We start from the raw sequence: 22,992 nt of genomic DNA on the forward strand, positions 1-22,992 counted from the left end.
GACATTACAATTCAAATCACTAGGAAGTGGAAGAAGATGATGGGAATTCAAGGTTAAATGAATATAGTTGTCCTAATAGTGTGTCATTCAATACAATGAGTAAAGCCCCAGCAACTTCCAAGGTCTAAAGAACAGGACAAACAATCTAATTTGGGGAAATTGTGGAATATTTCAATAACAGAATATTATTCAGTTAAGAAAATGATATTATGATAATTCTAGGCAAATTATTAGAAACAGGAAAAATCATCCTGGGTTCAGTAACTAAAACACAAAAAAGACAAGTATGATGTGTATTTACTTATTAGTAGGTCTCCTAATAAGGAAGGATAAAGTTCCTATAGGCCATCTCTTGTGAAAGTACCAGTCTACAGATAGGGAGATTGGATGGCAGTTAATAGAGTTGTTGGGCCAGGGCATCCTAAGGAAATTTTCAAGCAAACCAGGCTGTTGTTATTAAAATATGTTTTTCTCTATCCTCAACTGATAGATCAGTGCCATGGTCTTAGATCCAGGGATGCTTCCTTCTGCATCAAATGGGATTACATACATAGAACCACAGTCTGATATTATGCAGAGATAAAACAAACAAACAAACAAACAAACAGTTCTAAATGGAATTTCCCTATGGAATTCTCCATCCCTTCAGAGATCTGGAAAGCCTGAAGGAGAGGAGGATGGAAGTGTTTCCAAAATAGAGAGAATTGAGGACACAAGGAGAACAATGCCCTGAGAATCAGGCTGTAGAGAAAGATGATGCAGGCAGCCTTGGTGAGACCTGATAAGCTAAGGTCAGATACAAGGGTGAGGAGGATATCACTTATCAAGGAAATATAGAAAGGGTAGACAGGCAGAAGAAGAAGGGTGGGTGTGGCTGGAAGGAGTAGAGGGATATATACTGTATACTGTGGGCAGCAGACAGTATACAGGTAAAAAAAAATCATAGTGAATAAATACATAAGAAAAATTGTGATCAAGGTGATAAAGTATAGAGCTTTTCATGACTGATGGTTTCTTCTTGGTGGTGCTATAGCAAGGATGAAATTAGTTTTCTTTAAGGGACTTGGCACTGAGACTCTGATCATGTTCCAATGAGTATATCAATTACACATACTTTAATTGATGTATCTAAAGAAAAAAAAATATTTGGTGTGACACATGGGTAGGAATTTGAACCTGGGAGCAATGGAAAAGGTGTGTAATGTAAGTTAATGAAATTCCCACATAATCAATAAAAATATGTTGACAACTTTTATGAATGACTTTTAACATGGAGAAAAGATTCTGCTAAAAGAGGGCAGAGTTTGATTATGTAAGGCATACTTTCCAGGAACTCATTATGTAGCAGAGAATCCTACTCATTAACTACCTTACCCATCTACCTCAGATTCCTTGGGCACAGGTGATAACTCTTTACAAGCAGTCCTGACACTAACACTATATTTAACGTATTTGTCTGGATGACACAGCTGCTCTTTTGTCCTAGGGATATAACACAGACTCATTTTTCTGTTTTGAAGGCCCAGTTTTAACTGTAAACTCTAGTACCAAGAGGATTCCTAAATGACCATTGAGTAGGACATAGCTGTTGATCAAGCCAGATCAGCCAAAGCATCCCTGCTCATAGAGGGTTAGCAACACTAGTGTTTAACACCATCAGCTGTCAAAAAATATCTTACCCTCAATTCTTCTTTTACACTCACTGATCTTTCTCTGTTTCATGCAAACCAGTTCCAGGAATTCTCTGGTTTCCTTCTCTTTTTGCTATGCTTAAAGACACAATACCCCAAGTAACCCTAGGCCCAGTCTGCACATTATATCAATAAGATTATAAAGGTTCATTTAATGAGTATGCAAGTAACTGTTCAGTTCTAAGTCACAACCTAGGAAATTTCAGAACCAAGACTACAGTAGAAGACTTCCTTTTCATTTAGTACATTCCCACTAATTCCAAATCATTTCAAAGCTCCCTTACTTCGGATGCTGTCCAATTCAATAAACATTAAAGATTCATTTCCTACCTGACATTGTCACAGAGACAAACAGGAATAAAGTTGTAGGATCTGGATAAAGGGATGAGATAAAGACTGTTGGGTTATACAAGAAAAATCACATGTGCACAGGATCAGAAGTACTGGACACTGGGAAAAGTTTGTTTACTTATCTCCTTGGAAACCTCAAGATTCTCTAAGGTGTTGATTGGCTGATAATTATGTCATGAAATAGGTAAAAGCCAGTAAGAATTTCAGGAGCCAGTTATTAAAAGGTCCAAGTGGATAGTCTGCTTGAGAAAAAGCCTGAGCTGCTTTACATGCCTCATTCTGAGCAGCTGAAGGCACATAAACCAGAGAAGTCAGTTCCTGTTTCCAAGAGTCTTAATTCAGTGAAGTCACATATTTCTTCCAAGTTTTCATTAATAAATTCACGTGTCCTTGACATGTGATTTTCACATTATCACAGATTCTATTATATTGGTTAAATGCACAGATATGTCCTCAGTCAGTGAATTAATTACTGGGAAAAGTTCCCTGACCAAGACAAATCTTTGAACAAAATGTGTATACTTGGGATCTTTTTTTATATTTTTACAGAGACCTTCCAGGATGTCATGTCACCCAGCAGTCATCTTGTTGTAGTCCTTCAGCAGAACTGAAAGCTTTTCATACTTAACCACAACAGGCAGGCAGAGAGAGAGGGAGACAGAGAGAGAAAATGCTAGCAAAACAGATTCGTATATAGAGAGGAAAACTGACAGAAACAAAGACATAAATTGACAGAGACCTAGAGACAGAGACTCCATTCGGTCTGGTCACTTCATCTGGCATATCATCCTCAAGCACACCCTCCTACAATATAACTCCAATAGGAATTATATTATCTCACATGTCCATATCTTCTAACCCTTCCTAGACAATTCGTCCATGGGAACTCCACATATAAATAGATTAGCTTCAAGGGGATATTGCGATTCAAATTACCAGAAAGTGCATGAAGATGGAGGTATTTCTAGGCTAAAAGAACTTCATTATCCTGACAGTTTGTAATTCAGCACAATGATTAAAGTCCCAGCACCTTCAAAGTTCTAAAGAACAGGACTGATAATCTCCTTCAGGAAAATGTGGAATATTTCCATAACAGAATGTTATTCATCTAAGAAAATGACATCATGATATTTATTGCCAAATGGATAGAATCAGGAAAATCATTTTGGGTGAAGTAACTAAAATGAAGACAGACAAAGAAGGTATGTACTGATTTATTAGGAGGTCTCCTAATAGTAGGAGATAAAGTTCCAATAGACCATCTATTGTGAACAAACCACTCTTCCACTAGGGGAATTAGGTGGCAGTGAAATGACTTTTTGGGCCAAAGTATCTTATAGAAATTTTCAAACAACCCAGGCTGTTGTTATTAAAATATGTTGCTCTGTGCACTCAACTGATTGATCATTTCCATGTTCTTAGATTCACAGAGATGCTTCCATCTGCATCAAATGGGATTGCATACAGAGACCCACAGTCCAATATTATGCACAGAGAGACCTTAAAAAACCCAACTCTAAATGGGATTTTCCTATGAAATTCTCCCTTCCCTCAGAGCTCTGGGAAGCCTGCAGAAGAGGAGGAGAGGTGTCATGAGTAGAGGAAATTGAGGATACAAGGATAACAATGCCCTGAAAATGAGACTGCAGAGGAAGATGATGCAGCCAGCCTTTACGTGGACTGATAAGCTAGGTTCAGCTATAAGGGTGAGGAGGCCCTCCTTTATCAAGAAACTAAAAAAAAAAAAGGAATAAGGATAGAAGAATGAGTGTGGGTGGCACTGGAAGGAGGAGAGGGAGGTGGCAGGAGAGGAGTGAACCATTTGTGATAAATAAATACATAAGAAAAACTGTGATCACGTTGATGAAGGATAGATCTCTTTAGGAAAGATAGCTTCTTCTTCATGATGGTACCAGGGTACAACAAAGGACTTGGCACTAAGATCTGATCATGTTCAAATGGGTATATCAACAACACATACTTCATTGATGTATTTTAAAGATAAAGAATAGTTATTGTGACATATCAGTAGGGATTTGAACCAGGGAGCAATGGAAAAGAAGAGTAAAGGATATTATATGAAATTCTCCCATAATCAGTAAAAATAATATGTTGATGACTATTACAATGACTTTCAACATGGAGAAAAGATCCTGCTAAAGGAGGGCAGAATTTGACATTGTAGGGCATGCTTTCCAGGAACTCATCATGTAGCAAAGAATTCTAGGCATGAACTAGTGGTTACCCAGCTACCTTAGATCTCGTGGGCTCAGGTGGCACTTCTGAACAGGCAGTCTTGGCATGAACTGAGGTGTTCATGTCAGAGGGAGTACTGGTTTCCGTTACTATGGAAGCCACTTGTCACTGAACTGCCATGGGCTACATCTGTGCAGGATTCTAGTTTATCTCAATGTATGGTAATTTCTTGGAGTATGGGCATCAGGAATGAAACCTGTGCTCATTTCTTTTGGTTCTGTTACTCTTATTGTGGAGCTCCTGTCCTCTCTGGGACTTAATATTTCCCATTTCTTTCATTAGATTCTATGCACTCTGCCAAATAGTTGGCCATAAGTATCAGCATCTGCTTTGATAGTCTGCAGGGCAAAGCCTTTCAGAGGCCCTCTGTAGCTGGCTCCTAACTTGTTCCCTGTTTACTCCTTCTGGTATCGATCCTATTTGCCTCTCAGGATGGGGACTGAGCATTTTAGCCAGAGTCCTAACTCTTGAATAGTTTCTCTAGGTCTAGAGATATTAGTAGGTTTATCCTATATTTTATGTCTATAGGAGTGTGTACATACCATATTCATCTTTCTGCTTCTGGGATAGCTCACTCAGGATGAACCTTTCCAGTTCCCACTATTTACCTGCAAATCTCATGATTTCCAAGTTTTTTTTTTATTGTTTAGTAATATTTTATTGTGTACATGTATCACAATATCTGTATTCATTCTTCAGTTGAGGGGCATCTGGGTTGTTTACATATCCTGTCTATTACAAATGAAGCTGCTACAATCTTAGTTGAGCAAAATATCTTTATTGTGTACTTGATCCTCTTTTGCCTAGGAGTGGAATAGCTGGATCTTGAGGTAGCGCTATTCCTAGTTGTCTGAGAAAGCCCCAGATTGATTTCCAGAGTGGTTTTACAAGTTTAAAGTCCCACCGGCAATGGAGGAGGGTTCCCCTTTCTCCACATCCCTTCCAGCATGTGCTGTAATTTGAGTTTTTTAATCTTAGCCATTCTGATAGGTGTAAGGTGAAATCTCAGGATCATTTCAATTTGTACTTCCCTGGTGGCTAATGATGTGGAGCATTTCTTTAAGCGTTTCTCTGCCATTCGATATTCCTCTACTGTGAATTCTGTGTTTAGCTCTGTTCCCTATTTTTAATTGGATTATTGATTTGTTGCTTTTCAACTTCTTTAGTTCTTTATATATACTGGATAATATCACTCTGTCACATAGAGGGTTGGTGAAGATTCTTTCCCTATCTGAAAGAATTTGTTTTGTTTTGATGACTGTGTCCTTTGCTTAACAGAAGCTTTTCAGTGTAATGAGGTCCCATTTATTGTTGCTCTTAGAGCCAGTGCTTTTGGTGTTCTGTCCAGGAAGTTGTCTCCTGTGCCAATGAGTCCAAGGCTCTTCCCCACATTATCTACTAACTGACATAATATGTCTGGTTTTATGTTGAGGTCTTTGATCCACTTGGACTTCGGTTTTGTGAAGGCTGATAAGTTTGGATCTATTTGAATTTTTCTACATACAGACATGCAGTTAGACCAGCACCATTTGTTGAATATGCTATCTTTTTTTCCCAGTGTATAGTTTTGGAATCTCTGTCTAAACTCAGGTGTCCATAGTGTATGGGATTTTTTCTGGGTCTTCTATTTGGTTCCATTGATCCACCATTCACTTCCTATGGTTTTCATTACTGTTGCTCTATCTTGCATCATGAGATCAGGGATGTAGAAATCTCCAGAAGATCTTTCATTGTTGCACATTGCTTTAGCAATTCTGGGTTTCTTTTTTTCCTTATGAAGTTTAGAATTTTCTTTCAATTCTTTTGTAAATAATTTTGTTGTTAATTTAGTGGGAATTGCATTTAATCATTACATTGGTTTTGGTAAGATGGTCATTTTTACTATGTTAATCCTGCCAAGCCATGAGCATGAGAAGTCTTTCCATCTCTGATATCTTCTTGTAATTCTTTCTTCAGAATATTGAATTTTTTTACATACAAGCCTTTGACTTGCTTGGTTAGGGTTACACAAAGGTACTTTATGTCTTTTGTGGCTTTTGTGAAGGGTGTTGTTTCCCTGATTTCTTTCTCAGCCCATTTGTACGTTGTATACAGAAAAGCTGCTTTTTTTGAGTTAATTTTGTATCTTGGCACTTTGCTGAGGGAGTTTATCAGCTATAGGAATACCTGGTAGAATTTTTATGGTAAATTAGGTATACTACCATATCATCTGCAAATAGTGATAATTTGACATCTTCCTTTCCATTTTGTATCCAATTGATTTGCTTCAATTGTCTTACTGCTCTAGCAAGCACTTCTAGAAGATATGTTGAAGAGATATAGAGAGAGTGGGCAGTCTTGCTTTGTCCCTGATTTCAGTGGGATTGCTTTAAGTTTTTCTATATTTATTTTGATGTGGGCTGTAAGCATACTTTATATTGCCTTAACGCCTTAACTATGTTTAGATAATTGTTTTATATCCCTGATCTCTCCATTACTTTAAACAAATATATGTTCAATTTTTTCAAATGCTTTTTCAGCATCTAAAGAAATTATCATGTTTTTTTTCCTCTCATTTTCTTTTTAATATGGTGGATCACATTGATGGATTTGCATGCATTGAACCTCCCCTGCATGCCTGGGATAAAGCAAAATTGGTCATAATGGATGATAGCTTTGATTTGTTCTTTTTTTTTTCTTTTTAATTTTTCATCAATTACACTTTATTCATTCTGCATCCCCCATGAGTCCCTCTCTCCTCCCCTCCCGATCCCATCCTCCCTCCTCCCTCTACATGCATGCCACTCCCCAAGTCCTCTGATAGGGGAGGTTCTCCTCTCCTTTCTGATCTTAGTCTATCAGTTCACATCAAAAGTGGCTGCATTGTCCTCTACTATGGCCTGGTAAGGCTGTTTCCCCCACAAGGGGAGGTGATCAAAGAGCAGGCCAATCAGATTATATCAGAGGCAGTCCCTCTTCACATTACTATGTAGCCCAATTGGACTCTGAACTGTCCTGGGCTACATCTGTGCAGGGGTTCTGGGTTATCTCTATAAATAGTCCTTGGTTGGAGTACGAGTCTCTGGGAAGTTCCCTGTGTTCAACTTTTCTGGTTCTGTTGCTCTCCTTGTGGAGACCCTGTCCTCTCCAGCTCTTACTATTTCCCAGTTCTTACCTAAAATTCCATTTACTCTGCCCAACAGTTGCCCATCAGGCTCAGCATCTGCTTTGATAGTCTGTAGGGCAGAGGATTTCAGAGGCCCTCTGTGGTAGGTTCCTAGGTTGTTTCCTGTTTTCTTCTTCTTGTGATGTCCACCCTCTTTGCCTTTCTGGATGGGGATTGGACATTTTAGTTAGGGTCCTCCCTCTTGCTTAGTTTCTTTAGATGCACAGGTTTTAGTGGGTTTGTCCTATGTTGTATGTCTATATGAGTGAGTATATACCATGTGTGTCTTTTTGCTTCTGGGACAACTCACTCAGGATGATCCTTTCCAGATCCCACCATTTACCTGCAAATTTCATGATTTCCTTATTTTTCATTGCTGAGTAATATTCCATTGTGTCGATGTACCACAATTTCTGCATCCATTCTTCAGTTGAGGGGCATCTGGGTTGTTTCCAGCTTCTGGCTATTACAAATAAACCTGCTACAAACATGCTTGAGCAAATTTTCTTTTTGTGTGCTTGAGCCTCTTTTGGATATATGCCCAGGAGTGGTATGGCTGGATCTTGAGGAAGTGCTATTCCTAGTTGTCTGAGAAAGTGCCAGATTGATTTCCAGAGTGGTTGTACAAGTTTACATTCCCACCAGCAGTGGAGAAGGGTTCCCCTTTCTCCACAACCTCTCCAGCATGTGTTGTCACTTGAGTTTTTGATCTTGGCCATTCTCATGGTTGTAAGGTGAAATCTCAGGGTTGTTTTGATTTACATTTCCATAATGGCTAGTGAGTTTGAGCATTTCTTTAAGTGCTTCTCTGCCATTTGGTATTCCTCTACAGAGAATTCTCTGTTTAACTCTGTTCCCCATTTTTTAAGTGGATTACTTGGTTTGCTGCTTTTCAGCTTCTTTAGTTCTTTATATATACTGGATATGAGTCCTCTGTCAGATAAAGGGTTGGTGAAGATTATTTCCCAATCTGTAGGCGGTCGCTTTGGTTTGATGACAGTGGCCTTTGCTTTGCAGAAGCTTTTCAGTTCCATGAGGTCCCATTTATTGATTGTTGCTCTTAGAGCCTGTGCTGTTGGTGTTCTGTTCAGGAAGTTTTCTCCTGTACCAATGAGTTCTAGAGTATTTCCCAATTTATTTCAAGCTGACTTAATGTGTCTGGTTTTATGATGAGGTCTTTGATCCACTTGGACTTCAGTTTTGTGCAGGGTGATACGTATGGATCTATTTTCCTTTTTTTACATGTAGACATCCAGTTGGACCAGCACCATTTGTTGAAGATGCTATCTTTTTTCCATTGTATGGTTTTGGCGTCTTTGTCAAAGATCAGGTGTCCATAAGTGTGTGGGTTCATTTCTGGGTCCTCTGTTCAGTTCCATTGATCCACCATTCTGTTTCTGCACCAGTACCATGCAGTTTTTAAAACTGCTCTATAGTACAACTTAAGATCAGGGATGGAGATACCTCCAGAAGATCTTTTATTGTAGAGGATTGTTTTAGCAAATCTGGGTTTCTTGTTATTCCATATGAAGTTGAGAATTTTTCTTTCCAGGTCTGTAAAGAATTATGTTGGTAATTTGATAGGCATTGCCTTGAGTCTGTAGATTGCTTTTGGTAAGATGGCCATTTTTACTATGTTAATCTTGCCAAACCATGAGCATGGGAGATCTTTCCATCTTCTCATATCTTCTTCTAATTCTTTCTTCAGAGATTTGAAATTTTTTTCATACAAGTCTTTGACTTCCTTGGGTAGGGTTACTCCGAGGTACATTATGTCATTTGTGGCTATTGTAAAGGGTGTTGTTTCCCTAATTTCTTTCTCAGCCCTTTTGTCTTTTGTATACAGGAGGGCTACTGATTTTTTTGAGTTAAGTTTGTATCCAGCCACTATGCTGAAGGTGTTTATCAGCTGTAAGAGTTCCCTGATAGAGTTTTTGGGGTCATTCACGTATACTATCATATCTGCAAATAGTGATAATTTGACTTCTTTCTTTCCAGTTTGTATCCCCTTGATCTCCTTCAACTGTCTTATTGCTCTAGCAAGGACTTTCAGCACTATGTTGAAGAGATATGGAGAGAGTGGGCAGCCTTGTCTTGTCCCTGATTTAGGATTGCTTTAAGTTTCTCTTTGTTCAGTTTGATGTTGGCTATAGGCTTGCTGTATATCGCCTTTTCTATGTTTAGATATGTGCCTTGTATCCCTGATCTCTCCAATACTTTAAAAATGAATGGATGTTGGATTTTGTCAAATGCTTTTTCAGCATCTAGGGAGATTATCATGTGTTTTTTTTTTTCGTTCAGTTTGTGAATTTGGTGGATCACCTTGATGGATTTCCGTATATTGAACCACCCTGCATAGCTGGGATGGAGCCTACTTGGTCATAGTGGGTAATATCTTTAATGTGTTCTTGGATTCGGTTTGCAAGTATTTTATTAAGTATTTTGCATCAATGTTCATAAGGGAGATTGGCCGGAAATTCTCTTTCTTTGTTGAGTCTTTGTGAGGTTTAGGTACCAAGGTGACTGTGGCTTCATAGAATGAGTTTGGTAACGTTCCTTCTGTTTCTATTTTGTGGAATAGTTTGAAGAGAATTGGTGTTAGCTCTTCTTTGAAGGTCTGGTAGAATTCTGCGCTGAAGACATCTGGTCCTGGGCTTTTTTTGGATGGGAGACTTTTGATGACCGCTTCTATTTCTTTGGGGGATATAGGACTATTTAGTTGATTTACCTGGTCCTGATTCAGCTTTGGTAAGTCAAATTCGATCAAGAAAATTGTCCATTTCATTTAGATTTTCAAATTTTGTGGCATATAGACTTTTGAAGTAAGTCCTAATGATTGTTTGGATTTCCTCAGTGTCTGTTTCATTTCTGATTTTGTTGATTTGGGTAGTGTCTCTCTGCTTTTTAGTTAGCTTGGCTAAAGTTTTGTCGATCTTGTTGATTTTCTCAAAGAACCAGCTCTTGGTTTCATTGATTCTTTGAATTGTTTTATTTGTTTCCAATTGATTGATTTCAGCCCTGAGTTTGATTATTTCCAGCTGTCTACTCCTTTTTGGTGTGTCTGCTTCTTCTTTTTCTAGGGTTTATAAGTGAGCCATTAAGGTGCTTGAATGAGCTGTCTCGAATTTCTTCTTGAAGGCACTTATTATTGGTTTGCAAGTATTTTGTTGCATGTTTTTGCATCAATGTTCATAAACTAGATTGGCCTGAAATTCTCTTTCTTTGTTGGGTCTTTGTGAGGTTTAGGTTCCAAGGTGACTGTGACTTAAGAGAATGAGTTTGATAGTGTTCCTTCTGTTTCTATTTTGTGGAATAATTTGAAGAGTACTGGAGTTAGCTCTTCTTTGACGATCAGGTAGCATACTGTGTTGAAACCATCTGGCCCTGGGCTTTTTAAGGATGGACAACTTTTGTTGACTACTTCTATTTTCTTAGGGGATATAGGACTATTTAATTGATTTACCTGGTCTTGATTCAGCTTTGGTAAGTGGAATAGATTAAGAAAATTCTCCATTTCTTTTAGATTTTCAAATTTTGTGGCTTATAGACTTTTGAAGTAAGTCCTAATGATTGTTTGGATTTCCTCAGGGTCTTTAGTTATGTCCCCTTTTCATTTCTGATTTTGCTGATTCGGATGGTGTCTCTCTGCCTTTAGTTAGTTAGATTAAATGTTTTTCTATCTTGTTGGTTTTGTTAAAGAACTAGCTCTTGTTTTCATTGATTGTTTGAATTGTTTTATTTGTTTTGAATTGATTTGTGTTTTGATTATTTCCTGCTGTCTATTCCTTTTTGGTTTGTCTGCTTCTCTTTTTACTATTTTTTTTATGTGAGCTATTAAGTTCTTTGAATGAGATGTCTCGAATTTCTACTTGAAGGCTCTTAGTGCTGTGAAATTTCCTATTAGCACTGCTTTCTTTTTGTTCCATAAGTTTGGGTATGTTGTGCCTTCATTTTCATTGAAGTCTAGGAAGACTTTAATTTCTTTATTTTTTCCCTGACCCAGGTGTTATTTAGTAGCAACTTGTTCAGTTTCCATGTGTGTATAGGCCTTTTGCTATTTCTTTTGATGTTGAGGTCTAGCTTTTTTCCATTGTGATCAGGTAAAATACAAGGGAGTATTTCAATCTTGTTGTATCTGTTGAGGTTTGCTTCGTGATGACCCATATAATCTGTTTTAAAGAAGGTCCCATGAGATCCTGAGAAGAATGTAAATTCTTTTGTGTTTGGGTGTAAGGTTCTGTAATGTCTGTTAGGTCCATTTGATTCATGACCTCCGTTAGAGAGGTTAATTTGGTTAATTTCTGTTTTGCTGACCTGTCCTTTGTTGAGAGTGGGGTGTTGAAGTCTCCCATTATTAATGTGTACAGATCTAGGTGTGGTTTATGTTTTATCAATGTTACTTTTACAAATATGGGTGCCCTTGTATTTGGGGCATAGATGTTCAGAATTGTGATGTCTTCCTGGTGGAACTTTCCCTTGATGAGTATGAAGTGTCCTTGCCCATCTCTTTTTGTTAAATTTGGTTGAAAGTCTATTTTGTCAGATATTAAAATGGCTACTCCTGCTTGCTTCTTGGTTCCATTTGCTTGGAAATCCCTCTTCTAGTCCTTTATCCTCAGGTAATGTCTTTCTTTTTGACTTAGGTATGTTTCTTGTATGCAAAAGATTGCTGGGTCTTGTTTAAACACCATGCTGTTTGTCTGTGTATTTTTGTTTGTTTGTTTTGGAGAGTTGAGTCCATTGATGTTGAGGGAGACTAATGACCAGTGGCTGTTAGATCCTTTGATTTTGATGTTGGCTGTGGTAGTAAGGTTGTGTGCCTGTTTACTTTTTGTTTTACTGTAATGAGGTTAATTTTTTTCTTGTCTTTTCTTGAAAGTAGCTAATTTTCTTGGGTTGAATTTTCATTCTAGTGTCTTCTGTAACAATGGATTTGTGTGTAGTATGGTTGAAATTTCTTTTTGTCATTGAATATCTTGTTGCTCAGTCTATCTATGAGGAGTGAGAGTTTTGCTAGATATAATAGCCTGGGCTGATTTATCTCTTCTCTTAGGGCATGCATGATATTCTTCTAGGCCATTCTGGCTTTCATAGTCTCTGTTGAGAAATCAGGTGTGGTTCTGATGGGTTTGCAATTGTATGTTACTTAGCCTTTTACCTTACAGTTTTAAGTATTTATTTTTTCTGTATACTTACTGTTTTCATTATTTTGTAATGGAATATTTTCATTTCTGGAGTAATGTCTTGGGTGTTCTGTAAAGGTGTTGTTTTATTGGCCTTTTCTTTAAGTTAGGGAAATTTTCTTCTATGATTTTGTTGAAAATATATCTGGACTTTGGAGGAGGGATTTACTCTATTTCTATTATTCTTAGGTTTTGTCTTTTTATGTTGTCTTGAATTTCTTGGACGTCTGTATCAGGAATTTTTTAGATTTGACATTTTCTTTGACAGATTCATTGATTTCTTCCATTGTATCTTCTACACCTGAGATTCTTGTTTCCATCTCTTGTAGTCTATTGTTTATAGTTACTTCTGTAGTTCCTGAATTGTGGAAATTCTCTCCACAATTTCCTCCATTTGTGTTTTCTTTAATTTCTCAAAAACAAAATGTGAACTTTTCACGAATTTGTGTGTCAGTTAGTGGAGAGGCCATGCTAATACTCTCTGTATAATTCCCATTTTAGTATATGTGATGCCAAAGTGAGCACCACATATTTCTTTCAAGTGGTGAACGTCACCTGTCCTTGACTTGTGAGTTTCACATTATCATAGATTCCATTATTATTTGTTAAATGCACAGATATAACCTCAGTCATTGAATTATTTTTGATGAAAATGCTCATTGACCAAGGAAACCTTTGGAAAAAATGTATTTAATTTGGACATTGCTTATATATTTAGAGACTGACCATGATGTCATGTCAGCAAGCACTCATCTTGTATGTAGTCCTTCACCAAAACTGACAGCATTTCATACTGAACCACAAGTGGCAGGAAGAGAGTGGGAGACTGTAAGAGATAGAGAGACAGATTCAGTTATAAAGAGACCAAGACTAACAGAAACAGTCATGTAAAGTGACAGAGACTGAGAGACAGAGACACCATTCTGTGTGGTCACTTTCATCGACATATCAACTTCAAAGCACACCCTCCTATATTTAACTCCATCATTAACTGTATTATCTAACATGTTCATTCCCAGACATTTCCTCTCCTATAATATAAATCCAAAAGAAATTATATTTTTATTTTATTTTTTATTAATTATACTTTATTCACTTTGTATCCCCCCCAAACCCTAACCCCTCTCAATGACACCTTATCTCCCCCTTCTTCACACATGCCCCTCCCCAAGTATATTGATAGAGGAGGTCTTCATATCCTTCCTTCTCATCTTAGCCTGATCCTAGTCTATCACATCTCATCAGGAGTAGCTGCATATGAATTTGAGGATGTTTATTTAAAGGTCTGTAATATTTTAGTTGGTAATTTGATGGGAATTTCATTGAATCTGTTGTTTGCTTTTGATAAAATGCCATTTTTACTATGTTAATCCTGCCAAGCCATGAGCATGGGAGATTTTTCTATCTTCTGATATATTCTTCTAATTCTTTCTTCAGAGACTTGTAATTTTTTTTCATACAATTACTTGACTTGCTTGGTTAACGTCACACCAAGGTACTTGATGCCTTTGACCAAATAAAAGAAAACATCAAAGATATCATCCACCATGAACAAGTAAGTAGGCTGCATCCCAGATATGCAGGTGTGGTTCAATATATGTAAATGCATAAATGTGATCCACCATATTAAAACTGACAGAAAAAAAAAACATGGTAATCTCTTTAGATGCTGAAAAAGCTTTGAGAAATCCAAACTCCATTCAGGTTTAAAGTATTGGGTAGATCACGGATACAAAGCATATATCTAAATATAGTAATGTCAATATACCGCAAGCCTATAGCCAACATCATACTAAATGGAGAAAAACTTAAAGCAATACCACTGAAATCAGGGAAAAGTCCAGACTGCCCACTCTCTTCATATCTCTTAAACATAGCTCTGGAAGGTTGTCCTTGTTAGAAAAATAAATCAATAGAAGATCAATGGAATAGAAATGTGAAATGAAAAGGTCAAAGTATCACTATTTGCAGATGATGTGATAGTATACTTGAGTGACCCAAAAAACATCAACCAGGAAACTCATACATAGTGAGTGAATACAAAATTAACTAAAAAAAATAAGTAGCTCTTGTTGGGATCAGTAAGCAGGCACTTCTATGGCCAGCTTCAAGGGACCTGATAGACCAGTTATCAGGCAGTTGTGAAGACACCTAAAGCTACCTGCTCATGTCCCTGGGTCACCCTATAAGAGAAAGGGGCCCTCCCCTTTCACTCTCTGTCTCCTTCCTCTTCCTCTCTCTGGCTCTGTCTCTCTCTCTGTCTCTCTTTGTCTCTCTCTCTCTCCCTCTCTCTCCCTCTCTGTAACCCCCTCCCCTAATAAACCTCCTGTGTGGAACTGATCTCATGGTGTGATTTGTGGACCCGCGTGTAACCTCTACATTTTGTATATTTCCTAACATTGATGCAAGGGCCAGATTGGGTGACCCCCATTAGTTTTACTGAACGCACCGGAGCTTCTGGGGACCTATTCCTTCCAGATCCGCCCGAGATCCCCACTCTCCTGCCTCCAATTCCTTTTCAAATTTGCCCCAACTTTCTCCTTCAGTCTAAAACTCCTACTAAACTCCCGCCCCTGCAGCTGTACCCGCCCCTCCGCTGCTGCCACTGCTCCAGCTGCTGCTGCCGCCGCCTGGGCACACAGCACTGTAAATGACTTTTCAAAACTTGGCAGGGAGTTTTCCAAACTTTAAAATTTCTGCTAAATGCCTGGGCGCAGCCATCTTGGCTTTCATCAGAGGCTTCCATGTGGCCAGTACCTTGGTGCAGCCATCTTAGCTTTGGGAAAAATGGGCGGGACCTTGGTTACATCAGAGGTTTCCATGTGGCCAGCGCCATCTTTAATTCGGGCAAGGAGGCCCCGCCTCCCGTGTGCCTCCCTCAGCCCCTTTCCCAAGCCACTTCTATTTAAATGCCCTCATAATCTTTAAAATTCTCTCATTGGGTTTATGTTCCTGGTCTTTTGGGGTTCGTAAACTGGGCACAACATTTTGGGAGCTCGTCCCGGGTCCCCAGGACTCCAGGAACCCAACCCAAAGGTTTTTATGCTGGCCGTAAGTGTACTATTTCTGTACAAAAATGGGTTTTAAAAAATGTTTAAAGTTTATCAGGCATTTGAGTATGACAATGATCTTGGGTATCTTATCAATTTTTCTAAAAGAAATTACAGTTTTTAAAATGTTATGTTCAGTCATCTGATTACTGCTAAATGCAAAGCTTTTCACTGTTCAATTTTAATGTAAGTGGTAGGAACAGCAAGATTTGCTAGCCTCTCTATAAACTATATCTGATTAAAAGGTTTACTTTGATTTTAGTTCAAAAAGAGCAAATTTAAAGTTATGCTAACAACTACAGTTGTTTAAGATGTTGAGTTGCCTTTATAAATCTACTTAAAATATGGTTCTAGATAGCATTCTGTTTTATAAAGGACACAGTTTGGAGTAGATGGTAAAGACAGACAAAGTAACTCAGATATGCTGGCCCTCAAGCTTGTCAGAGATCTCATAAACATAGTCTCACTGCAATTTTTAATAAACAACTGAGGATAGTCATCGAGTCACCATATAGGAGTTGGTAAAAAGTGAGTCATCCCGAGGGCTCTAAGACCTAGCTGCGTTCCCGCAAGAGGTTTGCATAGCCAAAAAGTCCATTCTGCCAGGTGACATTTTGAAATGTAGCCAAAGTGGATGCTAATCCTGCTGCTGCAACATGCCAAAGCTGGTTGCTGGCAAACTGGCCTCTGGAAGTCAAAATGCTCCCAAAAAGGCTTGTCCTCTGTGCCCAGCCATGGAGGTTCAACCAACACAAGAGTACAGACACTTCTAGCCTTCCAGCTCCTTGGCCTGGCGGAAGACATGTGGCTCCTCGACTTAGCAACCTCCACAGCTCTCGCACAGGTCTGTTTTTGTCCTCAAAATGAGGACCCATTGCCAACTTCTGTGTTGGGAGACTTCAGGTGCCTTCCCAGTTCTCTTTATATGCAGGAGACCAGGCCTTAAGTCTAAGTCCTAGACCTGCTATTTTCAGGTCTAGACACAGTACAGACTTAAGAAACAGGCCTAAATGAAACATTTTACCATCCCTTTAGCTAAAGGACAATAAATGTTCATAGCAGTTTCAACTATGTCTCATGGTAAATAACTAAATGCAAATGTCTCTCTCAAAAAACATATTTGAGACATGTCTTAAGGTTAATAAATATAAGTTATACATATTTGAGAGTCTTAAAAAGTGTCATAAGGTTGATCAATATAAGTTAAACATGTTTGAGAATCTAAGGTTGGTAATGCAACTTATAAATGTTTGAGGGTCTAAAAAATGTTTTAAGGTTGGTAAATGCAAGTTATAAAGGCTACCAGGTCTAAGGTAATTTAAGATATCTTAAATAGGTAAAAAAAAAAAAAGGGCTTAATATTTCCTCCTGTTACTATGCTACTGTTGCATTGACTATCCAGAGTAGGTAGAAAGGCTTAATGTTTCCTCCTGTTGTTATGCTAATGTTGTATTGACTGTCCAACATTTTGACCTTTATCAATAGGGCTCTATTTATTAATTTAACTCTGATACAAAAATATTTCACTATACCACGTACTATTATAGTCCTAAGCTCAAGATTATAAGCCTCCATATTGTCTATGCTTATATTAAAGGTTAAAATCAAGTAAGTTTCCCTTTTATTTCATGAAAGGCTTTTGCCTTTTCAGAGTTCACCTTAAAAAGTACTTATGCCGTTAACACATATGTATGCCTACTGCCTTTTTCTCAATACACAATACAATTGTGATACTAACATGTTTAAGGTTTTATCTCTTTCTTAAAACTTAAAAGTAATTCCTGGTTTGGGATTTCCTTTCCTGGCTACCAGACTTCCATTTACTACATACAACCACTGGCTGGATTGGTGAGTTCACTCCATTTTCTCCGCATGCATGCCTCTCTTGGTAGGGTAAGCTTGACCACAGAGCTCTGGCAACTTCCTACTATCCTTTGAGATAGAAAACCCCCCTCAGCCGTAGCCTTAATTGTCTAGGTTTGACCCTCTCTGCTGACTTTCACTTTAGGGCCACACTCTCTACAGGTTCCTTCCCCCTCGCTCGCTCGTGCACACGCTGGCTTGCTTGCTCATGGAAAGGTCCCCTCTCTCCCATATGGCTCTTCTCCTCATTTTCCCTTGGGAGCCTTCTACACGCGTTTCTTCTTTATGTGTTCATGGACCAAGTCCTAGCTAGGCAAATAAAATGCATCTTTTCGGCCATGCCACGGGGCAGCTGGCCCTTGATCACTGGCCAATATCAGACAAGATATCGACCAGATGGGATCGCTCTCTACAGAGACTCGCCTTCTCCTGGGATACCATTAGAAGGCCTCCATCTCTTTTGGCTCCCAATGGATAACACCCATAACCACATCCCTACATAGGGACTTCTCTGCCCCCAATTGGAGACGCCCAGACGCCCCTCCCTCCAGACAGGCTGGAGAATTTCAGGTTTCTACACCTAGTTCCAACTGGCACCAGGGCCTCTAAGTTTACACGCTCCTGTAACTAAACCTCACCTCAATGACAGATCAAAAACAAAGTCTTCTTTAATATTGCCAGTGATTGGGTAAATAAAGTTTCGTCCAGGTAGCCAGAGGTTCCCATGTACAAACCTCATTGATACAAACCTTTCAATGCCTACCTACAGGATTTTCTCTGTGTTTCAGTGTCCTGCCAGACACAGATGTCTCCTACAGCCACAACAGCGCCAAAGCAGCTACAGGTGTTCAGCTCTGACCTCATGGACTTCCAACAAGATACAGGTGTTCAGCTCTGACCTTACAGACTTCCAACAAGCTGGACCTGCACCTTCCCTCCCAGCCATGGGTGTTCTCACAGACCTGGAAAAGCATCAAAGTAGCCTATTCTTCCTGGACTTGCTCAACACTTCAGCCTTTTGACCTCCCTACATCGCCCCCAGTGTCAGCAGGAAGTAGCCAGAAGAGAATCTATGCCCGTTATCCACTTGTTGTTAACAAAAGGCTGAAGTGGTGTACTTCAGGGCCAGGACAAGCAGCTCCAGGTTCCCCCAGTGTTCCCCAGTCCCTACCCGCTGCCTTGCATGGCTGGCAACTCTCTCTGTTGACAACCCTCTCCCCAAAACCCTTTGCCCTAAATTTTACAGGGCAGAGACTTCTCTTATTCATAACCTTACAACCTGACCATTTGTTGCTATAATTCCCCTCTCTCTCAACCTCTTGCATCGCAACCAATAGCTGCTTCCAATGAGCCTAAATTTATATACTTTAACTTACCTTAAAAAGGGCAGCCCAAGCACCCTATTTTTAATTATAGAAAAAAAAGGGGGGATGTTGGGATCAGTAAGCAGGCACTTCTATGGCCAGCTTCAAGGGACTTGATAGACCAGTTATCAGGCAGTTGTGAAGACACCTATAGCTACCTGTACATGTCCCTGGGTCACCCTATAAGAGAACGGGGGCCCTCCCTTTTCATTCTCTCTCTTCCTTCCTCTTCCTCTCTCTGGCTCTGTCCCTCTCTCTGTCTCTCTCTGTCTCTCTCTCCCTCTCTGTAACCCCCCCTAATAAACCTCCTGTGTGGAACTGATCTCGTGGTGTGATTTGTGGACCAGCATGGAACCTCTACAGACGCACATTTCCTAACATTTCCAATGAGCCTAAATTTATATACTTTAATTTACCGTATAAAAGGCAGCCGAAGTTCCCTATTTTTAATTATAGAAAAAGGGGGGGGATGTTGGGATCAGTAAGCAGGCACTTCTATGGCTAGCTTCAAGGGACCTGACAGACCAGTTATCAGGCAGTTGTGAAGACACCTAAAGCTACCTGCGCATGTCCCTGGGTCACCCTATAAGATAACGGGGCCCTCCCCTTTCTCTCTCTATTCCTTCCTCTTCCTCTCTCTGGCTCTCTCTCTCTCTATCTATCTATCTCTATCTCTATCTCCCTCTCTGTAACCCCCTCTCCTAATAAACCTCCCTCATGGAACCGATCTCGTGGTGTGATTTGTGGACCCGCATGGAACCTCTGCATTTTGTATATTTCCTAACAGCCCTCCTGTATACAAAAGACAAAAGGGCTGAAAAAGAAATTAGGGAAACAAAAGGAATTATATTATATAACAAGGCCATTAACCTATTCCTTATCAGATATTTCCTCGCTGGAGACTAAACATGTAAATAGATGAGCTTCAAGGGGATTTGCAATTCAAATCACCAGGAAGTGAAAGAAGATGGAGTAAATTCTAAGCTAAAAGAATATAGTTATCCTGATAGTTTTTCATTCAATACAATCATTAAAATCCCAGCAAGTTCCAAGGTCTAATGGACAAAAACAAGAAAAACGAGGACTATATCCATAACAGAGTATTATTCAGATAAGAAAATGACATCATGATATTTTCAGGAAAATGGTTGGAACTAGGAAAAATCATCCTGGTTGAAGTACCTAAAATGCAGAAAAATAAATATGGTATGTATTTCCTTATTAGGAAGTCTCTTAACAGTGTGGAAAAAAGTTCCAAAGGCCAACTATTTTGAACAAATCAGTCTTCCACCTTGGAGAATGCATGTCCCTTAATTGGGTTGTTGGGCCAGGGTATACTATGGAAATTTTCAAGCAACCTAGGCTGTTGTTATTAAAATATGTTGCTGTGTGTCCTCATCTGATAGATCAGTACCATGTCCTTGTATCCACACAGAGGCTTCCTTCTGCATCAAATGGGATGACACAGAGATCCACAGTCCTATAAAATGAAGAGTAACCTTAAAACACCCAGCTCTAAGCAGAATTTCCCAATGAAATTCTCCTTCACCTCAGAGCTCCAGAAAGCCTGCAGGAGAGGAGGCAGTTAGAGTGTCCTAAGCAGCAGGAATTAAGGATATGAGGAGAACAATGCCTGGAGAATGAGGACACAGAGGAAGATGATGGTGCGAGGCTTGATGAGACCTGAAAAGCAAGGTTCAGATAGAAGGGGGATGAGGACATCTCCTATCATGGAAATAGAGAAAGGGCATAGTTGTAGAAGAAGGAGGGTGGGTGGGACTGGAAGAAAAAGAGGAAGATGGCAGAAGAGAAGATACAATGTGAACAAATTGTAATAAATAAATACATAAGAAAAACTGTGATCAAGATGATGAAATAGACCTCCTCAGAACTGATGTCTTCTTCTTGGTGGTGGTGCCAGCATGCTGCAAGGATGAACTCTTTTTTTCTTTAAGAGACTTGGTACTAAGATTCTGATCATGTGCCAATGATTAGATGAAACAACATATATTTCAGTTTATATATTTTGAAGAAAAATATTTAGGGTGGCACATGGGTACGAATTTGAACCTGGGAGAAACGGAAAAGGAGTGTAATGTATATTATATCAAATTCCAAAAAAAAAAAAACAGTAAAAATAACATATTGACAACTTTTACAATGACTTTTAACATGGAGAAAGATTCTTCTAAAAGAAGGCAAGTTTGACTTTGTAAGGCATGCCTTCCAGGAACTCATTATGTAGTAGAGAGTCCTAGCCATGAAGTAGTGGTTACCCAGCTACATCAGACCCTATGAGCTTAGGTGGCATCTCTGATCAAGCAGTCCTGACACTAACACTACATTTAGAGGGTTTGTCTGTAGAACCACAGCAGTTGACACAGCTGCTCTAGTTTCCTATGCATATAACACAGACCCATTTCAATATTAAATGTAAACACCAGGACAATATTAAATGTAAACACCAGGCAATTGGGGTTTACATTTAATATCAGGCAGTTGTGAAGACACCTAAAGCTACCTGCACATGTCCCTGGGTCACCCTATAAGAGAACGGGGGCCCTCCCTTTTCACTCTCTCTCTTCCTTCCTCTTCCTCTCTCTGGCTCTGTCCCTCTCTCTGTCTCTCTCTGTCTCTCTCTCTCTTTCCCTCTCTGTAACGCCCCCTAATAAACTTCCTGTGTGGAACTGATCTCGTGGTGTGATTTGTGGACCAGCATGGAACCTCTACAGGCGCACATTTCCTAACATTTCCAATGAGCCTAAATTTATATACTTTAACTTACCGTATAAAAGGCAGCCCAAGTTCACTAATTTTAATTATAGAAAAAGGGGGCCAATATTAAATGTAAACACCAGGACAAGGAGAGTTCCACACTGACCACTGTGTAGGACACAGCTGCCTATCTACCCAGGTCAGCCAAGGCAACCCTGATCATAGAGGTTTGGCAATAGTATTGTGGAACAGCACCATCTGTCAAATAGTTTATTTCCCCTATTTCTCCTTTTACACTCACAGATTTCTCTTTCTTAGCCAACCCAGTCTCAGGAATTGTCTGGTTTCTGAAAAAAAAAAAATCTGTTAATTGGAATTCTGCCTCCTGGCCATGGCAGATGTGGCTTTTATCTAAGTTGTATATCTCAGAAACTTTCTTTGGTAGTCTCTGCAAGTGGGGAGTTCATAGTCTGAGAAGTAGATAGCAAGCTTCCTGGAAACTTGGGAACCAGACCACAAACTTTGTGTAACCTTGAGTGAATTCCTGAATGCCTTGCAAGGTCACACAGAAGTTTTGTTACTGTGATAAAAATTTTGCTTGTGCCCTTTGCTTTGTGAGTGTTCTTTTCTCATTAATTAAACTGAAACTTGATCAGAAATCTGTCTTGTTTCCAATCTTTGTGTCTCTTTCCCCCTATTTCCACTCCCCTTTTCAGGTGGATTCTTTTCTCTTGTTATAATGTTCATTTGAAATGTATACACCTTAACTTTGTTCATTTAAATGATTATCTCTCCCCCCAGGTCTCTAATTTCAGATATTGCATGGTGATAAACAGGCCAAAATTAAACAATTAACCATCAAAAAAATGTTGTGCAAAGGGAGGAGCCAGAGGACAGGAAAGAGGGGAGGTGCCAGAGGGCAGGAAATTAGTGGGAGAAATGGGCTAGAGAGCTTCGAGAAAGAGCTGAAGGACAGAACATGGCACTATGTAGAAATGGATGGACATAATATTCCACAAAAAGCAAGTATAACAGGTAAAATCTAAATGTTAGGAAACTATGAGGGCTTGGAGATTTAGGGGAGATTAATTATTACCCAGAAATGTGTTCTAGGTTAACTAAATAAACCTAGTCTATGTGTGGTGATTTGGTTATAGAGCTGGTTAGGATCAACAGCAAGCTTTACTAAAGATATTTATTAGTAAATATAAATCTCATACAACAATTTTGACTACCCTGAAGGATGGGTCCATTAGCACCTGAACAAGGGACCTTGAAAAAAGGGGCAACATGAGAAAGGCTTTTTTTTTTTTTTTTTTTTTTTTGGAACTCAGTATACCTAAGAAAAAATGTGCTTTGTGATAACTGCCCATT

At 39.2% G+C, this 22,992-nt stretch overlaps 1 non-coding gene across 1 annotated transcript; it reads right to left on the reverse strand.

Moving 5' to 3' along the window:
- Positions 1–13,045: 13,045 nt before the first annotated feature.
- Positions 13,046–13,151, reverse strand: LOC132651792 (U6 spliceosomal RNA). The gene has a single exon (XR_009589356.1). It is a non-coding gene; the product is annotated as a U6 spliceosomal RNA (small nuclear RNA).
- Positions 13,152–22,992: the final 9,841 nt, after the last annotated feature.

The sequence above is a fragment of the Meriones unguiculatus genome, assembly GCF_030254825.1.
Source record: "Meriones unguiculatus strain TT.TT164.6M chromosome Y unlocalized genomic scaffold, Bangor_MerUng_6.1 ChrY_unordered_Scaffold_25, whole genome shotgun sequence".
NCBI classification, from domain to species: Eukaryota; Metazoa; Chordata; class Mammalia; order Rodentia; family Muridae; genus Meriones; species Meriones unguiculatus.